The sequence below is a fragment of the Puma concolor genome, chromosome F2 (assembly GCF_028749965.1).
Source record: "Puma concolor isolate L17-30 chromosome F2, mPumCon1.1.hap2, whole genome shotgun sequence".
Taxonomy (NCBI): domain Eukaryota; kingdom Metazoa; phylum Chordata; class Mammalia; order Carnivora; family Felidae; genus Puma; species Puma concolor.
Window position 1 is genome coordinate 53,839,538 of NC_141684.1, and position 17,636 is coordinate 53,857,173.

General features: G+C 39.0%; 1 protein-coding gene and 1 long non-coding RNA gene across 4 annotated transcripts in view; one reads left to right on the plus strand and one right to left on the minus strand.

The window, feature by feature from the left end:
* LOC147572019 (uncharacterized) overlaps positions 1 to 17,636 on the minus strand; it is a 270,675-nt gene that overhangs the window by 8,155 nt on the left and 244,884 nt on the right. Inside the window, exon 2 of the long non-coding RNA XR_015247013.1 lies at positions 16,265 to 16,366. This is a non-coding gene — a long non-coding RNA (uncharacterized LOC147572019). The remainder of the gene's footprint in view (positions 1 to 16,264; positions 16,367 to 17,636) is intronic.
* The window catches only part of FABP12 (fatty acid binding protein 12), a 63,302-nt gene that overhangs the window by 4,143 nt on the left and 41,523 nt on the right, over positions 1 to 17,636 (plus strand). The window lies entirely within an intron of this gene.

The following is a 17,636-nucleotide window of genomic DNA, read 5'->3' on the forward strand; positions in this document are numbered from 1 at the left end:
GGGCTTCTGGATGGAAGGTCTTCATTTTTCTCATTACCTTCCTTGCTTGCTCACATTCTAGGAAAGTACCTCTATCGTTGTACAGATGATGAAACATAATGGCATAACATACTGTTGTGACAAAGATGAAGAAATGTACATTTTAGAATGAGAAAGCCTACAAAGTGGCTACTGTGGGTGTGAATAATCTTCACATGACACATTTCTTAGGGAGGATTTCTGAGACAGTATGCTGATTTTCTGTGTTGACCTGTTTGCATAGTTCCTAATGTATTCCATTAGCTCTGCCAAACCTCATTTACTTTGCCACTTGGTGTGGTAGGTCGCTTGAGCCCTAGACTGGGAGTGAGGTCGCAATTTTTTTTAAGTTTCTTTATTTATTTTGAGAGGGGAGGGGAGGGGCAGAAAGAGGAAGAGAAAATCCCAAGCAGGCTTCTCACTGCTAGCATGGGGCCTGGCACAGGACTCGAACCCACAAACCGTGAGATCATGACCTGAGCCGAAATCAAGAGTCAGGTGCTTAACCCAGTGAGCTACCTGGGAGTTCCAAGGTCATGTGCTCTATTCCAATCTCCTTTAGAGAGTAATCTATGCCTCTAGAAAAGTCACAGGCTCTTTTTTTTGTTTACTCCTTCTCTCCATTAAATACACGTTATAGCACGTTATTGATAAGGGTCTCCTCAAAATGGAAAAGATCAGGGCAACATGTAGGTCTTAGATTTTTTGAGAGAAAAGAGCAATATAAACGCAAGAAATGACTGCTATTCTACATACACGTTATATTAGTTGTAGACATAAAGGTTGACTACTGAGATTGTGTTATTCTAAATAAAACATAGGAAAGGGGATGGGTGAAATAGGTGATGGGGATTAAGGGCACTGCGTGTTGTATGGAAGGGTTGAATCACTAAATTGGACACCTAAAACTCATATCACCTGTTAACTAACTGGAATCTAAATAAAAACTAAAAAAAAGAAGCATATTGGAAAAAAAATAAAACATGGTAAAAAGAACATTATACTTTCAATGTAGGGATAAGGAAAATGTGTATCTATGGGGGAAAATATGTGAAAAATACTATGACTTCCAAAACAATTAAATGACAGATTTCTTTTCTTCGAAGGACTCTTAAATATAATAACCTTTTGGCTTATATAGACAGTATAAATAAGCAAAAAGAATGTATTTGCTTTTGAAAATGAAATTAATACAGAGCTTGCCCATTTTGCCTCTTCTCCTAATAAGTACAAGGATTAAGAAGTCTTTATTGGTTCCTCATTTCTCCCCTACAAACAACTTAACATTTTTCTACCCCATTCTACTATCACACATTACTTGCATTTCACAGCTGGTGTTTAACAGCTCGAGCTGTGGGGTCAATATCTCTGGGTTCAAATTCCAGATCTACTCTTAGTTATATGACCTTGGGCAAGTTTCTTAATCTTTTTGGACTTCAGTTCTGTCATCTGTACAGTGGGGATAATAATAGTACATCCCTTAGAATGTTGTAGTGCATATTAGTGCTTGGTTCCTAGAAAGCTCTCAATAAATCTTAGTTACTAATATTACTTTCTTTTAATAGATGACCTATTCTTTCTTGTACGAGACTGATTTATGTTTGTTTCCATTTCTCCCACTAAGTTATTGCGAAGAGAGAGATGGGACTGTGTCTTCTTCACCTTGTATCTCTCCCATGTGTTTAGTATAATGCATTGCACATGGCAGATACCTAGTAAAGATTTGTAGAACTGAATTATCTCAAGCATGTATGCACATGTAGTCGCATGAAGTTTCAAATTAAGGATCAGAAATCCAGTATATTGCAAAAGCCTATTTTAACGGGAACAATATCACCTTAAAGACTGCAGTTGAATCCTTCCTCCCTCTTGCTGCCCTCAGACTCAAACTGAAACCAGGTGTCACTCATCTGCCATTTGCACTTTGGTCTCTAGACATTGTCGGTTAGCCCATCCAGTACCACAGATAGCTCCGCAGCTCATTCTCCCCGGGAGGCTCACACCAAATCATGTCTTCCTCCAGAATGTGTGCTGTTCCACAGCGGTCCTCCACTTTGGTTCTTAGAACCTAACAAGTAGGGCCTCCCAGCTCTCTCAGGACCCAGTTTCTATCTAATGTGGCCTGGGATTTGCAAGGTTTAACACTCATGAGTCCCATTCTACGTGATCACAGAAATACATATTAAATTGTGTGATTCTGTTAAACAAGTTTGAAAGCTCTTCCAGCTACACATTTGAAGCTGTAGTCTTTGCTAAGAGATGTTTTTTTCTCTTTTAATGTTCTCTGGAGGCATCTGGTCGAAACCCCTAAGCAACTGGAGCGGGTGAGGCATTGCCATGACAAGGGATTTGCTGCATAATGCTTGGGTCTAAGAAATGTCACATTCCCTTGTTTGTTCAAAATCAAATTAAATCTGGTTGTGAGCTTGATTTCTCCAATCCCAGTCAGGTTTGGAATTCCTTCCCCTTCCTCAGGGTTAAGCAGGAGGATATTTTCACAGTTAAGGACGTTTGGGAATAGGTATTTTTAAAAATTTATTTATATTGAGAGAAGAGAGAAAGAAAGACAGTGTGCACGTGTGTGGAGGAGGGGCAGAGAGAGAGGGAGAGAAAATCCCCAGCAGGCTCCTCACTGCCAGCATGGAGCCTGATGCGGGACTCGAACCCATGAACCCGTGAGATCATGACCTGAGGTGAAAGGAAGAGTCGGATGCTTAACCGACTGAGCTACTCAGGCATCCCAGGGAGTAGGTATTTTTGATCACAGTTAATGCTCTCCCCTTCATCTAGATTCTGCAGGTGGGCAGCTCCAGCCCCCCTAGGCTGAGTAGTGGCATCGGAGCCCTTCTGAGCTGCCTCCTCCCTCATTCCCGGTATCCAACTCAGACTTTATCTGTTCTTGTTGGCTCCCCCATTAGAGTTCAGCATTTCTATTCAGCAAGAGACTCTGGGCCTCTACCACTCTTGAAACCAACCCCTTTTCAAATCTGTCCCCCTCCCATCAATCTTCTCTTGCCCTGGTCCTAGAGGTTTGCTGTAGGGTATCTCCCAGGCCAAGCTGTCAAAAAAAAAAAAAAAAAAAAAAAAAAAAGTCCTACTATTTCTCCCTTGTGAACAACAGAAGCCTCAGAAGCCTTCAGGATGAAAGCTTGGATAAAAAGCATAAGGAAGAGAGAAAAAAAAAATTGCTCTCTGTCCTGAGTCTCACACAACAGGAAAAATAAGAATATAGTATCTCTATAAATTATTCTGCTGTGCATTTTATTAAAGTCCCTTGCCTTACTACATATTCTCTTTCAAGCCAAAATCAGAAATATGGACACAAAAGCCCATTGCAAGGAGACAATGGGGCAGGGTGAGCATAGGCAGGACTTGTATCCAGCATGCATCTGGGAGCTGTTGACAAAACCTTGTTTTTCTTGGACAATAGAAACCTCCAAAGGACTAGATTGTGAACAGTATCTGGATTCTCAATGGGGAAGTATGAACTTCTTCATTGGGGTGAGTCAAAACAACCAAAGGAGACTAAATTCTGGTCTTTCTTATCTTTCTTGTAATGTCTATATTTTAGCCAACATTAAATGTCTTCTCATATAGGGCACAACAAAGCAGTTCTGAATAGACCACTGCCTTTGGAATCAAAGAAATAGTTTTATTTAATGGGCTCATTTTGCTGATAATATATTCAGAGCAAAGATTTTAAGTTGTATTTTTAATTTATTTTTTTAAATGTTTATGTATTTTGACAGAGAGAGAGAGAGAGAGAGACAGAGCGCAAGCAGGGGAGGGGCAGAGAGAGAGGGAGACAGAGAATCCCAAGCAGGCTCCAGGCTCTGAGCTGTCAGCACAGAGCCTGATGCGGGACTCAAACTAACAAACCGTGAGATCATGACCTGAGCCGAAGTTGGACACTCAACTGACTGAGCCACCCAGGCGCCCATATTTTATTTTTTAAACCTTACTTATTTTCAGAGAGAGGGAGAGGGAGAGAGAGAACACATGCTAGTGGGAGGGTGGGGGGCAGAGAGAGGGGGAGACAGAGAATCCCAAGCAGGCTGTGCACTGTCAGTTCTCAGCCCAATACGGGGCTCGATCTTGCAAACTGTGAGATAATGATCTGACCTGAAATCAAGAGTCAGACGCTTAACTGACTGAGCCCCCCAGGCCCCAAAGATTATAAGTTGTTTTTTTTTTTTTTTTTAACTTTTTATTTATTTTTGAGAGAGACAGAGACAGAGTGTGCGCGGGGGAGGGGCAGAGAGAGAGGGAGTCACAGAATTGGAAGCAGGTTCCAGGCTCCAGACTCTAAGCTGTCAGCACAGAGCCCGATGCGGGGCTCAAACTCAGGAACCATGAGATCATGACCTGAGCCAAAGTCGGTCGCTTAACCGATGGAGCCACCCAGGCGCCCCCAAAGATTGTAAGTTTTAAAGTCAATTTTCACTATTTTGGCTAATCCTTAGGAATCGCTATGAATTAAAAAAAGTAAACTGGAAATTAACCAAAAAATACATAATTGTGTTAGTTTCAATTGAAGCATTACTATGTTGAACTAATAAAGCAGCACAAAATTAATAAGTTAAAATTTTTCTTTTAAAAATTAAACATACTTGTAATCAGAACCTGAGAATTTGCAAATAGATTAATTCTAAGATTTAGGACCTAACTTGAGTATAATTTGGGAATTTGGGTCAATCAAGCTATCCTATGCTTATTCTTTACTTTTTCAGGGTATGGAAAATGTTTTTTATGTTTTTTTTTATTTTTAAAAATTGAGGTATATTTAACATATAATACTTTGTAAGTTTAAGATGTACAATGTGTTGAATTGATACATTTATATATTGCAGTATGCTTACCACCATAGCATTATCCAACACCTCCGTCACATCACATAATTAGCATTTCTTTTTTGTGGTGAGAAAGTTTAACATCTAGTCTCTTAGCAAATTTGAAGTATATTGTACAGCATTGCTGGCTATTATCACATGCTGTGTGTTAGATCTTCAGAACTTATTTATCTCCCAACTGTAAGTTTGTACCCTGTGACCAACATCTCCTTAATTCCTCTACCCCCTAGCCTCTGGCAACCACCATTTTACTCTCTGTTTCTGTAAGTTTGGCTTTTTTAGGCTCCACATATAAGTGATAGCATGTGATATTTGTGTGTCTCAGTCTGACTTATTTCACATAGCAAAATGCCCTCAAAGTCCATCCATGTTGTCCCAAATGGCAGGATTTTCTTCTTTCCCCAGACTATACAAGACAACCTCCAAAACAGAGAATTATCCTGTCCACATGTCAATAGCTCTGCCGCTGAGAACCCCTGGTGTTTACCAATACCAGGGGTTGACCCAGACCAGACAAAGTTGTCTCCTTGACTTTAAGACAGCAGTTGCCACAACGGAGCAGTTGTGTGGCTACAGCAAATCCAGCGAGAGTGATGTCAGCACGTGGAGAAGCCCCTCTATGGCCAGAACACTGACTTCAGTGCCATGATTTGAGGACATGGGGAGGGACTGAGGGTAGAGCAATGGAAATGTAACATGGTCGTAGCCTTTTGAGAACAGGCGGTGGAGAAGGCAGGCGGTGTTGGGGGGAGAGATTTCCGAATGAAATGATAGTCTGGGGCCTGCACTCTTCTTAAAATAAACTTTTGGGGCGCCTGGGTGGCTCAGTCGGTTGAGCGTCCGACTTCGGCTCAGGTCATGATCTCATAGTCCGTGAATTCAAGCCCCACGTCGGGATCTGTGCTGACAGCTCAGAGCCTGGAGCCTGTTTCAGATTCTGTGTCTCCCTCTCTCTCTGAACCTCCCCTGTTCATGCTCTCTCTCTCTGTCTCAAAAATCAATAAAGGTTAAAAAAATTAAAAAAAAAAAACTTTAGCTTTAGTTTCCCTTTTGTTTTTTATTTCTTCTGTCAGAGAGAGAGAGAGAGAGAGAGAGAGAGAGAGAGAGAGAGCACAAGTGGGAGAGAAACACAGAAAGACTGAGAAAGAGAGGATCCCAAGCAGGGTCTGTACTGTCAGCATGCAGCCCGACATGGCGCTCAATCTCAAGAACCATGAGATCGTTACCTGAGCTGAAATCAAGAGAGGCTTAACCAACCAACTGAGCCACCCAGGTGCCCCTTTAATACATTTTAAATCAGTATGTTTCTATCTCAGCCTTATCTCAGAAGAGCACTCAACTTCTTTTTGTGAAATAGCTTCTAGGAAACAACTGTTACTCCAGGTTTTTTCAGCATATTAAACAAAAAAATAAAAATAAAATAGGCATTTCTTTAAGGATAGAAGCCCAGCTTCAGATTATTGTTGAAGAACATATATTCAAAGCTTTGACTTCATATTATCAAAGAAATTTCTCAAGAAATTCCACTTCCAAGCATTCATTTGTCACAGTCATCTTGTTTTTATCCTAATTCAAGATAATTCAATCAAAATGTATTTACAACATGGTCATTAATAATACTAAAGTGTTTGAAGATGAGTGGTAACATTCCAGTAAGAATATAATATTTTATCTGAAAAATGCTTAACAGGTGCCAGACAAATGATAATCAAGAATTAATTGCATAAAAAATGATGTTTGCTTTCAAGGAGATTTTTTATTTGATGATTTTCTCAGGGAATATTTGTCAATCTAAATATTTTGTGTCTTGGCTGAGAAAATTAGAAAACAAATTAAAAACATGTTTTTAATTTGAAAAATTTTCTTAGAGATTGTTTCTTTTTCCCCATTTTAGAAATAAGTCTTCAGTTAGGGGGGCCAGAGTGGCTCATTCAGTTCAACATCCAACTCTTGATTTTGGCCCAGGTCATGATCCCAGGCTCATGGGACTGAGTCCTGTGTTGAGCTCTGTGCTGAGCACGGAGCCTGCTAAAATTCTCTCCCTTTCCCCCTGTGCCACTACCCCCACTCGTGCACGTGCTCTCTATCTAAAAAAAGAGAGAGAGAAAAAGAAAGGAGTCTTCAGTTACTTAAACTCTAGCATATATATCCACAATATATAGAGAACTCTTTAAACAACAGAAAGAAGGCAATCCGTCCAAGCACAGATTAGACCAAAGACATTGCCAAAGAGGATATACATATGGCAAATATGAAAAGATGCTCTAGATCATTAGGCAGGAGGGAAATGCAAATTAAAGTACTAACTACCTATTGGAATGATTAAAATAAAAAATGCTGATAATACTAAGTGCTGACAGGGATGTAGAGCAAGTGAGTCTCTCACATAGCGCTTGTGAGAATATAAAAGGGTACAGCCACTCTGAAAAAGTTTGGCAGTTTCTTAAAAATTTAAACACGGAGTTACCATCTGACTATACAGTCACATCCCTGGGTATTTATCCTACAGGAATGAAAATTTATGTTCACAGAAAACCTGTAGATAAATGTTCATAGCATCTTTATTTGCAATAGCCTGAAACTGGAAACCACCTAAGTGTACTTCAATGGGTGGCTAGAGAAGCAAACTGTGGTAATCCATACCATAGAACACTATTTAGCAATAAAAAAGAACAAAGTATTAATAAACAAGTAACTAGATGAGTCTCAGGCATTGTAATGGGTTAAAAAAGCCAATCTTAGAAAGTTACATTCTCTATGATTCCATTTATATAACATCCTGGAAGTGACAAAGTTATAGTGGTGAAGAAGAAAGCAGTGGTTGCTAAGGATTAGGGCTGGGGGTGGGACGGGAAGGTGAGTATAAACGGGTAGCATGAAGGAGTTTCTTAGTGGTGATGGAACAGTTCTGTATCCTGTTTGTTTTGATGGGTACACTAATCTATACATATCATAAAATTTCATAGAACAATGCAGCCTAAAAAAGAATGAAATATTGTTAAAATCTGACTAAATCTGTGTTATCAATAGTATTGTACCAATATCAGTTTCTTGGCATTTATTTATTTATTTATTTATTTATTTATTTATTTATTTATTTAAATGTTTATTTTTGAGAGAGAGAGAGAGAGAAAAAATGAGAGTGGGGGAGGGGCAGAGAGAGAGGAGGACAGAGGATCCAAAGTGGGCTCTGTGCTGACAGCAGAGAGCCCAATGTGGGGCTCAAACTCATGAACCATGAGATACTGACCTGAGCTGAAGTCGGGCTTAATGCCCAGGCACCTCAGTTTCTTTGCATTTATGATGTGATGTAAGATGTTATCACTGGGGGGATCTGGATGGAGTGTACATGGGAATTATCTGCATTATTTTTGAAATTTCTTATAAATCGAAAAGTGTTTCAAAATGAAATGTTGAAAAAAAATCCAGGGGTTAATTAAAAATCTGGTTACAAAATGACATTGTCATTTGGCTTCCATACTCTTTCTTTTTTTAAGTTTATTTATTTATTTTGAGAGTGTGTGTGCACATGTGCATGAGTGGGGGAGGGGGAGAGAGACAGAGAGAGAGAGTCCCAAGCAGGCTCCACACCATCTGTGCAGAGCCTGATTCTCTCACAACCGTTAGATCATGACCTGAGCTGAAACCAAGAATTGGACACTTAACTAACTGAGCCACCCAGGTCCCCCGGCTCCCACACTCTTCTTCTATATACATTTTTCTGACCTTAGAATTCTTCTCTAGGAAAGAATTAAAGAACTGTCTGGGGTGAATCAAGTCTCCTACAGTAGATATTACCAAGCTCTTTCCAATTTGGGAGTGTTCTGCCGATTCAGTCTAACATGGAGCCTTCCCTAGTGGGAAAGCGAAATATATACACAGCAGAGAAGAAAGCCTACACCAGTTATCTTGAAATAGTAAACATAAAATATAAATACGAAAGAAGAACCAAACATCACTATATATATGAAGAAAATCCACAGTTTTAAAGACCAAGAAAAAGAAATGGAAACTAACTGGTAATTTAGAGAACAAAAGAAAATTTAAACTCCATGAACTCTACTCTTGTCCTTAAAGAGAACTGTGAAGATGTGGTATTCACAAAATAAGAATTGGGCAATCAGAAAACAAAAAAAGAGCTCTTAGAAATAGCTCTATGATTGTTCCCTTCCCCTACATTTTTAGAAGGGCTTGAATTATGGTTACAAAATGTTTTCAAGCAGAGTAAAATGGGGGGAAAAAAGGAGGAAAATCTAGAAAGGAAAATTAAAACAGAAGATCAAGTCAAAATATCAACAAGTTAAATAGTAAGAATTCCAGAAAGAGAACAATTGAAACAAAATTAAAAGGGTGTGGAGGGGGAGAAAATCAAGGGAAAAGAAATAATAAAAGAACTGAGATAGTCTCCCAGAGCTAAAGAATCTTCCTTTAGAAGCAATCCACCAAATGAGGAACAGATTGAATAAAAATGACCTCCATCAAGTTATAACCCCATGAAAATTCAGTATCTTTTTCTTTTTAAAGTTTATTTATTTTGAGAGAGAGAAAGAGAGAGTGCACTTGTGTACACAATCAGGAGAGGGGCAGAGAGAGAGGGAGAGAGAGAATCCCAAGCAGGCTCTGTGCTGTTGGCAAAACTGAGCCACCCAGGTGCCTCCAAAATTCAATATCTTAAAGATAAGGCATAAAGTAGAAACTTCTTCTGAGATAAAAAAATAAAAAATACAGATCACCTGCATAGAAGAAGAAATAAGACCAGTGTATTAGACTTTGCAAAAGTAAAATGTTCATAGAAAAATAATATTAACCTAGAATTCTATACTCTAGTCAATTTAATCAAGTCTAGGAAGAGCATAAAGACCATATTCAATATGGAAGGATTCAGAAACTTCGGTGCCAGGCATCATTTCCAAAAGTTACTTGAGGACATAATCCAGGAAGATAATTCTAGAAAACAAGAAAAAGAAATTGGATAAAAAGAATTGGAAACTAGCCTAGTAGTTAGTGAGGCAAAGAAAAGAAATCTTTGCATGATAATTGGATAGCAAGCCAGAAAGTCAATTAAGTAGACTCTAGGAAGACTGTCTTAAGAATAAAGAAATAAAGAATAAAGAAATCGTTTCTAAGAATTAGATAATGTGACTATACATTGTGACATGGTAGTAACAACATGGTGAAGAAAAACACACAAAAAAAAACTGTGTAGAAAAATATGTGTGATTATGAAGCAAAATAAAATATGTCAAGATTTTGAGAAATTGAGGAAATATAAGAAATAGCATAATAATAGGAAGTTGAGAAAGGAGAGAGGCAGTACGACCGTTAGAGAATCTTATATTGGAAAACTGAAAGTAATAATTTAAGTCAGATATTTAAAGTTAGAAAGACAAATACGAAAGAATTAAAATCAGAGATAGTTAAAAAGCTTACTTTGGGTATGGGGGAGAAAAATATTTATTTATTTATTTGCTGAGGAAAGATTTATTTTGTTTTTAAATTTTTATCTAAATTCTAGTTAGGTAACACACAGTGTAATATTAGTTTCATGTGTACAATATAGTCATTCAACATTTCCATACAACACACGGTGCTCATCACAAGTATATTCCTTAATCCCCGTCAACTATTTCATCCATCTGCCCACTATCCCCCTGCCCCCACCACCACTTCCCCTCTGGTAAGCATCAGTTTGTTCTCTATAGACTCCGAAAAACAGTTTACTTTAAAAAGTAAGATTGAAAAGATGTTTGTATGGAAACTATTGCTATTGTTCACTATGAGGCCCTTAGTATAGCTTTTCCACACATACATGTACATATTACTTTGTTGTAAAAAATTAGCAAAGGAGAAAGGAAACACTCCAGTGTTCATGGTATTTTTAAAACAGCTATGTTGAAGTATCACTGACAATCAAAAACCGTGTAAATATTTAAAGTATACAATTTGAAGAGTTGACATATACACCTTCATGCAACCATCACTACAATCAAGATAATGAACATATTGATCATCTCCAAAAGTTTCCTCCTGCCCCTTTGCTATCTCTCCCTTCTCCTTCCATCCCTACCAACTATGTCCAGGCAGCTACTGATCTACTTTCTGTCATGAAACATTAGTTTTCATTTCGTAGAATGTTATATAAATGGAATCATGTGGTATATATACTTTCTTTGTCTGGCTTATTTTGTAAGGTTAATGTCATTGTGATTCATCCATGTTATAGTGTATACTAATATTATAATTCTTTTTTATTGCTGAATAGTAGTCCATTATATGGATATACCACAGTTTTATCCACCTAGTTGATGGCCATTCGGATTGTTTGCAGTTTTTGACATTTAAGATTACTAGATATTAATGTACAAGTTTTTATATGGACATGCACTTTCAGTTTTCTTAGAAACACTTAGGAATGGAATGGCCAGATTCCATAGTAAGTGTATTTTGGGGGGAGGGTGTATGTTTTTTGCTTTTCAAAGAAATTTCCCAAGTGTTTCCCAAAGTGGCTGCACCACTTTATGTCCCCACCAGCATGCTTAAGAGGTTCAATCACTTTATTCTATATTTTGCCTATACTCTGAATGGTTGGTTGTTTTAATTTTAGCCATTCTAACAGGTATGTAGTGGTATCTCACTTTGGTCATAACTTGTATTTACCTAATGGCTGAACAGCTTTTTGTGTGCTTATTCATGCTTCTTGGTGAAATGTCCATATTTTTGGCCTATTTTATAATTGGCTTGCTTATTTTCTTATTCTGGCTATGTAATTTGTTTTACTCTATGTTCTTTTTTATTGGTATTTGCCTCCTTTATTCCCCTCCTGCACATTCCAGTAGAGTATAGATATGGACATTAGGATATTATTTAAAAATACAGTTAAATTGAACCCATTTTGGGTTGACCAATTTGAACACCTAATTCCTAGCCACTCAAGCAGATACCTACCTACAGGGGGGAAGCATTCATTTAGAAAACAGAGTGTGGCCCTCGTGGTTTAGGGTAGAATGCCATATACCCAGGACTCATCAGGTCTCTCAATGAAGAAATCCACAGGAGTGTTGAAAAGCCTTCTCTAGCAGATCCGGGGTTTGATTGGGGCCAGATAACAAAGTCTGTGGTTGTCTGTCCTGGAGAGATGCTGGAAGGGCAGGGTGAGGTCTGAACTTGCATTCAGGCTGATCAGGAGACAGTAATTGCAATGGCCCCAGAGGCCTGACATGGCAGGAATTTCATGTTCTTGATTCTCTCTCTGCTCGCTAGTATCAGACAGCTCTCAGTTGAATCAGCTCTTTTTGGGCTACGTGCAGATTTGTGGTTCAAGGCATAGTTGGGCAGTTTGTCTATAATTCCTCATCAAACATTCCCTGCTCCTTTTCCTGTTTGTCTGATATGGGAACTTTGGAATATTTCTTACTTCTTCTCAGAAGTAAGCACCAAGAGTAGATGATTCTAAGATGTAATTAGGGTCACCTAATGTTTTACAAATACCATCTTAGGCATATTCAAGTGTAAAACATGGTACAATTTTAATTATTAACCCCCAAATTCAGCACGTCTGAAATTAAGGGCTTCCCAAGGACATTTCAGAGCCCTCTTCCAGACACCTGAGCTAACCAGACCAGACCTCAACCCAAAATCCTTTGCCTCCCCCATCCCTCCCAACCTGTTCTCAACCAAACATGGCCCTGTTAAAAAACCTTATGTTCTGAGTCAAGAGACAGCACGTATACAGGGAAGTTAGTTTCAGCATTTAAAAGACAACGTTAGAGTCATATGGAATTTTTTACAAAACAATAATAGAAATGTTTTGGATGTGTACTGTGACAAGTTCAATAACTGTTGGAGAACAACAGAAAATAAACTTTCAAATTGGTATTATCCTGTGAAATCTGCAATAAATGGTTTATGAAAACTAACCATGTTGCCTTGGGTTTGTTAGTTGTTTCACTGATTTCAAAGCCGTGACTTTAAATGACCCCAGCATTTCACTGATGAAATCTAAAAGGGCTAGAGCATAGAAAAACACTTAAGATCATTTGAAAAAGAAGGTTTGTGTTCACGTGCGATCTCTACCAGTTACTATCTATGTGGCTTAGTCTCTCTGAAATTTAGTTTTTTCATCTATAAAAAGGGAATAATCCTTCCTCAGGTAAGATAGGAAATTTTAAAGACTTTGTAACAGTAAAGAAAATTCTGGTTATCACCCAGATAGACATTTTCTGTGACTAGCAAAGGGCTGTTTTTTTTTTATTGTTGTTTGTTTGTTGTTTTAATTAAGAGTTAAAGGAACATATTTCATTCTAAAAACTCCTTGGGATAAATTGGACTTTGAGTGAGCTGCGATAGCTTGCAACTCCTTACTCGGTCTTGAAGTTAGCACTTCCCTGTGTTTAATCTCTTTACTCTGATGGAAGAACAGATTAAAGGAGGCAGAGGTCCAGCTTTTGCTCTCTTTTAGTGCTAGGTCCACACCAAGGAGGAAATGAAGACAGAATTGCTGAGTCACCTGTTCCCTTCAGAACACTGTAGAATCAAACTATTTCTTATTCTAAGTGTCTGCTCTTGCAGCCCCAGGGTTTAATGCTGTGCATCTCCATTTGGCCTCATCATAGTTTACTCTGGTTATGCTCAAGAACCACATAATAAGCCACAAATGGCCAAAACCCACTTGATAACTATCTTGGTTTCTACCCAAACCTGCCTTTTTTTGTTAAGTCAGCATTTTAAACACCACTGCGTTTTAGAATGATAGCTACAATACTAGCAAAGGAACAAAATTAGTTTGTGCAGTTTCTTTCCTTTCTTTCTTTCTTTCTTTCTTTCTTTCTTTCTTTCTTTCTTTCTTTCTTTCTTTCTTTCTTTCTTTCTTTCTTTCTTTTTTTTCTTTTTGCCAGCGGGTATGTGCTAGCACATTGATCCAACTTTTGTTATCTAAACTTGAGCCAGAATATCACGTAGAATATTTTCCCATTTATGAAGTACGTTCATACACACTATTATCATTTGATTCTTTCAGGAAGAGTGGGAGATGATTGCTCTATTTCAGAAATTTGGAAATTTCTAAATTATGACTCCCCTAAGATTTTACCTCCACTAAAGGAGAGTGGGCTAGAAAGAAAAAATTCTGCTGATTTTCCAACAAACTTCATTGCTTCCAGGGGCTGGGGAAGGATAATGAAAGGTCCTCAGAAAAGGCACGTGATCCACTCATGGATGGGAAGACTTGTACTGGGAAAGGTGCAGGACCCCCCATGCCCCTTGGCTCTTCCAGGTCACAGAGACATCCTGAAGACATAGCAGCTGAGTGTCACTTCATCAAGGAGAATTACCATTGCTTCCCCCACTTACTGCTGAGGAGCAACACAACATAAGAGTCAGAGCATGGGCTTTGATGTCACAGCATCTCTGTCCTAGTTCTACCACCTGTGGCCTGTGTGCTCTGGGGGAAGTCGCCTAATCCTTCAAAGTGTGTGTTTCTGTAAAATGCCAAGGAGAATAAATGAGATAATGATCTTAATAAAAGCTGGCACTGGGTCTGTGGCAGAGTTCTTAAGGAACACAGAAGATGGGATGGAAGAAATCTGCAACATCCTGCATTACAGCTGATGGTCTGGCTTTGCAAAGTTGGATCTGTCTGGCCAAAGACAATCCACAGATGTGTTTTGTTTGGCCCACCTAGTACCTAGGATGTCAAACAACTTTTTTAAGGCAAAGAAAATAAGGCCAGGAATGCCTTGACCATAATCAAAAGGTGATGTGTATTTGATTTTTTTCTTTCAATGTAGTTAGTTGGTGCTTTGTTTCAGCATCTTCTGCTAAGTTTAGAGGTATGGCAGACATCTCCTAATCCTGTTACCTTAGCACAAGTAAAGTATGAGGGAGATAGAGAGTAAGAGTGACTGCCTGCTAGAGGGGAAGACAGTGAGGCTTTTATGCCAAATTAGTTATTTCTTCATTTCTTTCAGTTGGCATTCTTTCTTTATTTCATTTTATTGGAAGACCATTACTGCAGCTCTATATAAACATGGCTGAGAGTGAGAAAAGACTTTGTTGTGAGAATATTTTTCATGATTTTGTTTTTCAGAATGAATTAAAAAAACAAAGGACGGTGGCTTGGCTGGGGATGAGAATGGAAGGAGAGAAAGAACAAATATATAAAAGCATATCATTTTTATATGTAATGATAGCTGAACCTTGCATTCCTACAAAGAATCGTTTGCACCATTCACGAGTCCTTTCCATTCGTGAATTGTGGTTCAATAGCTCAGAAATTAAATTGCTTCCTCTTGGACCAGACTATAGAGGTTGATCACCTCATGCTGCAGACAAGTTACAACCTTTCAGAGTTTCTCTCCCCAGTGTAGGTGGCAGTGGTATTGCAATGCTCACCCAGGCTTCTCTTGAATTCCCAGGAACAGAGCATCAGATGCTGAACTTTCAATACAGTCTATACTACCATGCAAGACATTTCTTTCTGGGGGTCAACAATCCCCCCACCCTACCTTTTTTTTTTTTTAAATAATTGCAGAAAACAAGGTACATGGCAAAGAAAGATGGTACCTGGCAAGGTAGATGTGGAAAGAGCTCCTTTTCACCACATTACTATTGACTCCATTTGAACCAGACCTCTTATCATCTTGCTGAGAAAAAAGAAGCGGGTCCTAGACCCATGAATGAAGAGAAGACAAGGTCTACTCTTTGCTGATCCAATTGGGATCAGTAGGCCAGCAAGAGCACTTCCCAGGATACCACTCTATAAGGGGCATAAAACATCACTGGGACTGTTACAAGATGGAGAAAATCTCATACTAGGATTCCTTTCAGAGAGAAGATTGTTAAGTGTTGTGAGAAATACTTTGAGAAGCTGCTTGGAATGGGGGGTGGGTTGAGGTAAGATTCCAAAGGGAAATGCCCAAGGAACAAAACATGGTTGCTATACTGCCTTCTTAAAAAAACAATTTTTTTAAATGTTCATTTATTTTTGAGAGAGAAAGAGACAGTGAGAGAGAGAGAGAGAGAGAGAGAGAGAGAGAGAGAGCAAGCAGGGGAGGGGGAGAGAGAGAGGGAGACAGAATCTGAATCAGGTTCCAGGCTCAAAGCTGTGAGCACAGAGACCAACACGGGACTCAAACTCACAAACTGTGAGATTATGACCTGAGCTGCAGTCAGATGCTTAACTGACTGAGCCACAGGAGCCCCTGCTAAGCTGCCTTCTAAGAGGAAAGGTTCTGCTGAAGCCAAGAGTGTGTTTTGCAGAGTGGAGTGTGTGAGTTTGGAACCAGTGCAGAATTGTGAGGACATTACAGAGACTGCCTGTGCCACCAGGGGTCCTCCTGCTCTGTACTTTCCCTTGGAAGGACTCTCCCAAACTCTAGCCCTTTCTATGCCCAAAGTACCTTGGCCATGTGACCCCCTTGGTTGGCCAAAGCAGCCTTCGTCTGGAGCAGGTCTTGGCATTCGGCAGCCTGGAAGGGAATACAGGCAGGCAGGTCCTGGATCTGTGTTGTAGAAAAAAGGAAAGGAAGAGGGTTTAGGGGAATGTGGACTGGGTTTGCCCAACTTCCTCTGTTACCCTTCTTAGAGTTGCAAAGAGCTCGATTCAAGCTACTGAAGGATGAATTGCCAGAATTCCTACTCTAATCACTATGCCCTCTTAGACCCTCTTAGATCTCCACAGGAGAGATCGCCCTCTGACACATAGCTCATCCATTCACTGTGTATGAGAAGAGTTCAGAAGGCTGTGTCCTTATATGCCTTTGTGGCCATTTCTTCTCTTCCTCCCATCTGGGAAAGAATTCTAGAATTCTCCCTCCTTTCAGAGCATAGGGTAGAGTAGCAAGGGGCATGTCATAGGTACTGGTTCTCTATTTGCCAATAGTGCTTTCATGCAATCCTCAGGTCCACTTGGCCTAGAGGGAAACTTGGGCAATCGTGTTGTGCTGTGTGCCCATGGCTTCTTACCTACCTGGCTTCTTGGACTTCCCTCACTGAGTGCCCCATGCTTCCTGCCCATGGAGAGTCTAAGCCATGAGTACCAGGGTATCACTTTCAGGTCTCAAGCCTGAGTACAGAGAACAATACGTATTTATCTGATTAGGCCTGTATGAGATTTTAAAACCAAATTTAAATGATTATAGAATAAGCCCTTCTTTCTTATAACCAATGTCTTATTTTTATCCTTTGGCTAATTAAAAGACTTGGTGTAGAAAACAGAAGAAAAATATAATCTTTTTTTTTTTTTTAATTGACATGTGTAACCCAGATGTCAGCTCAGACCTACTTGTAGTTTGAGAAAACACTTAAAGATTTTAATTGATTTCAGACTGAACTAAAATAATTGCCACTTATATAGCTTTCTTTCTGACAGCTAATCCAATTTTACAATAATGTGGTATAGTGGTCAGATTAGCTTCCATCTGGAGACATGATTAATTCAGGGCATCACATTATATAAAACTCTGAAGATTTGAGGTACATACAGAAGAGAATGATAAGAATGATTTGAGGGATAGGAAACCATATTATATAAAGAAGATTCAGGAATTAGTTACCTTCTTCCGGGAAAAAGTAACACATTCTTAAAAGGGAATTGTTAGCTATCTTAAAATATTTGGAAGACAACTGGGTTTATTTTGTCCATATCAGGAAAGCGTGATTATATCTAATAAATAGGGAGTTACAGACAAATGAGTTTGACTCAATATAAGGAAGACAGTTTCAGCAATTGGTATCCCCCAGAAATGCAGTGTCAAAGAAAGAAGTGAGTTA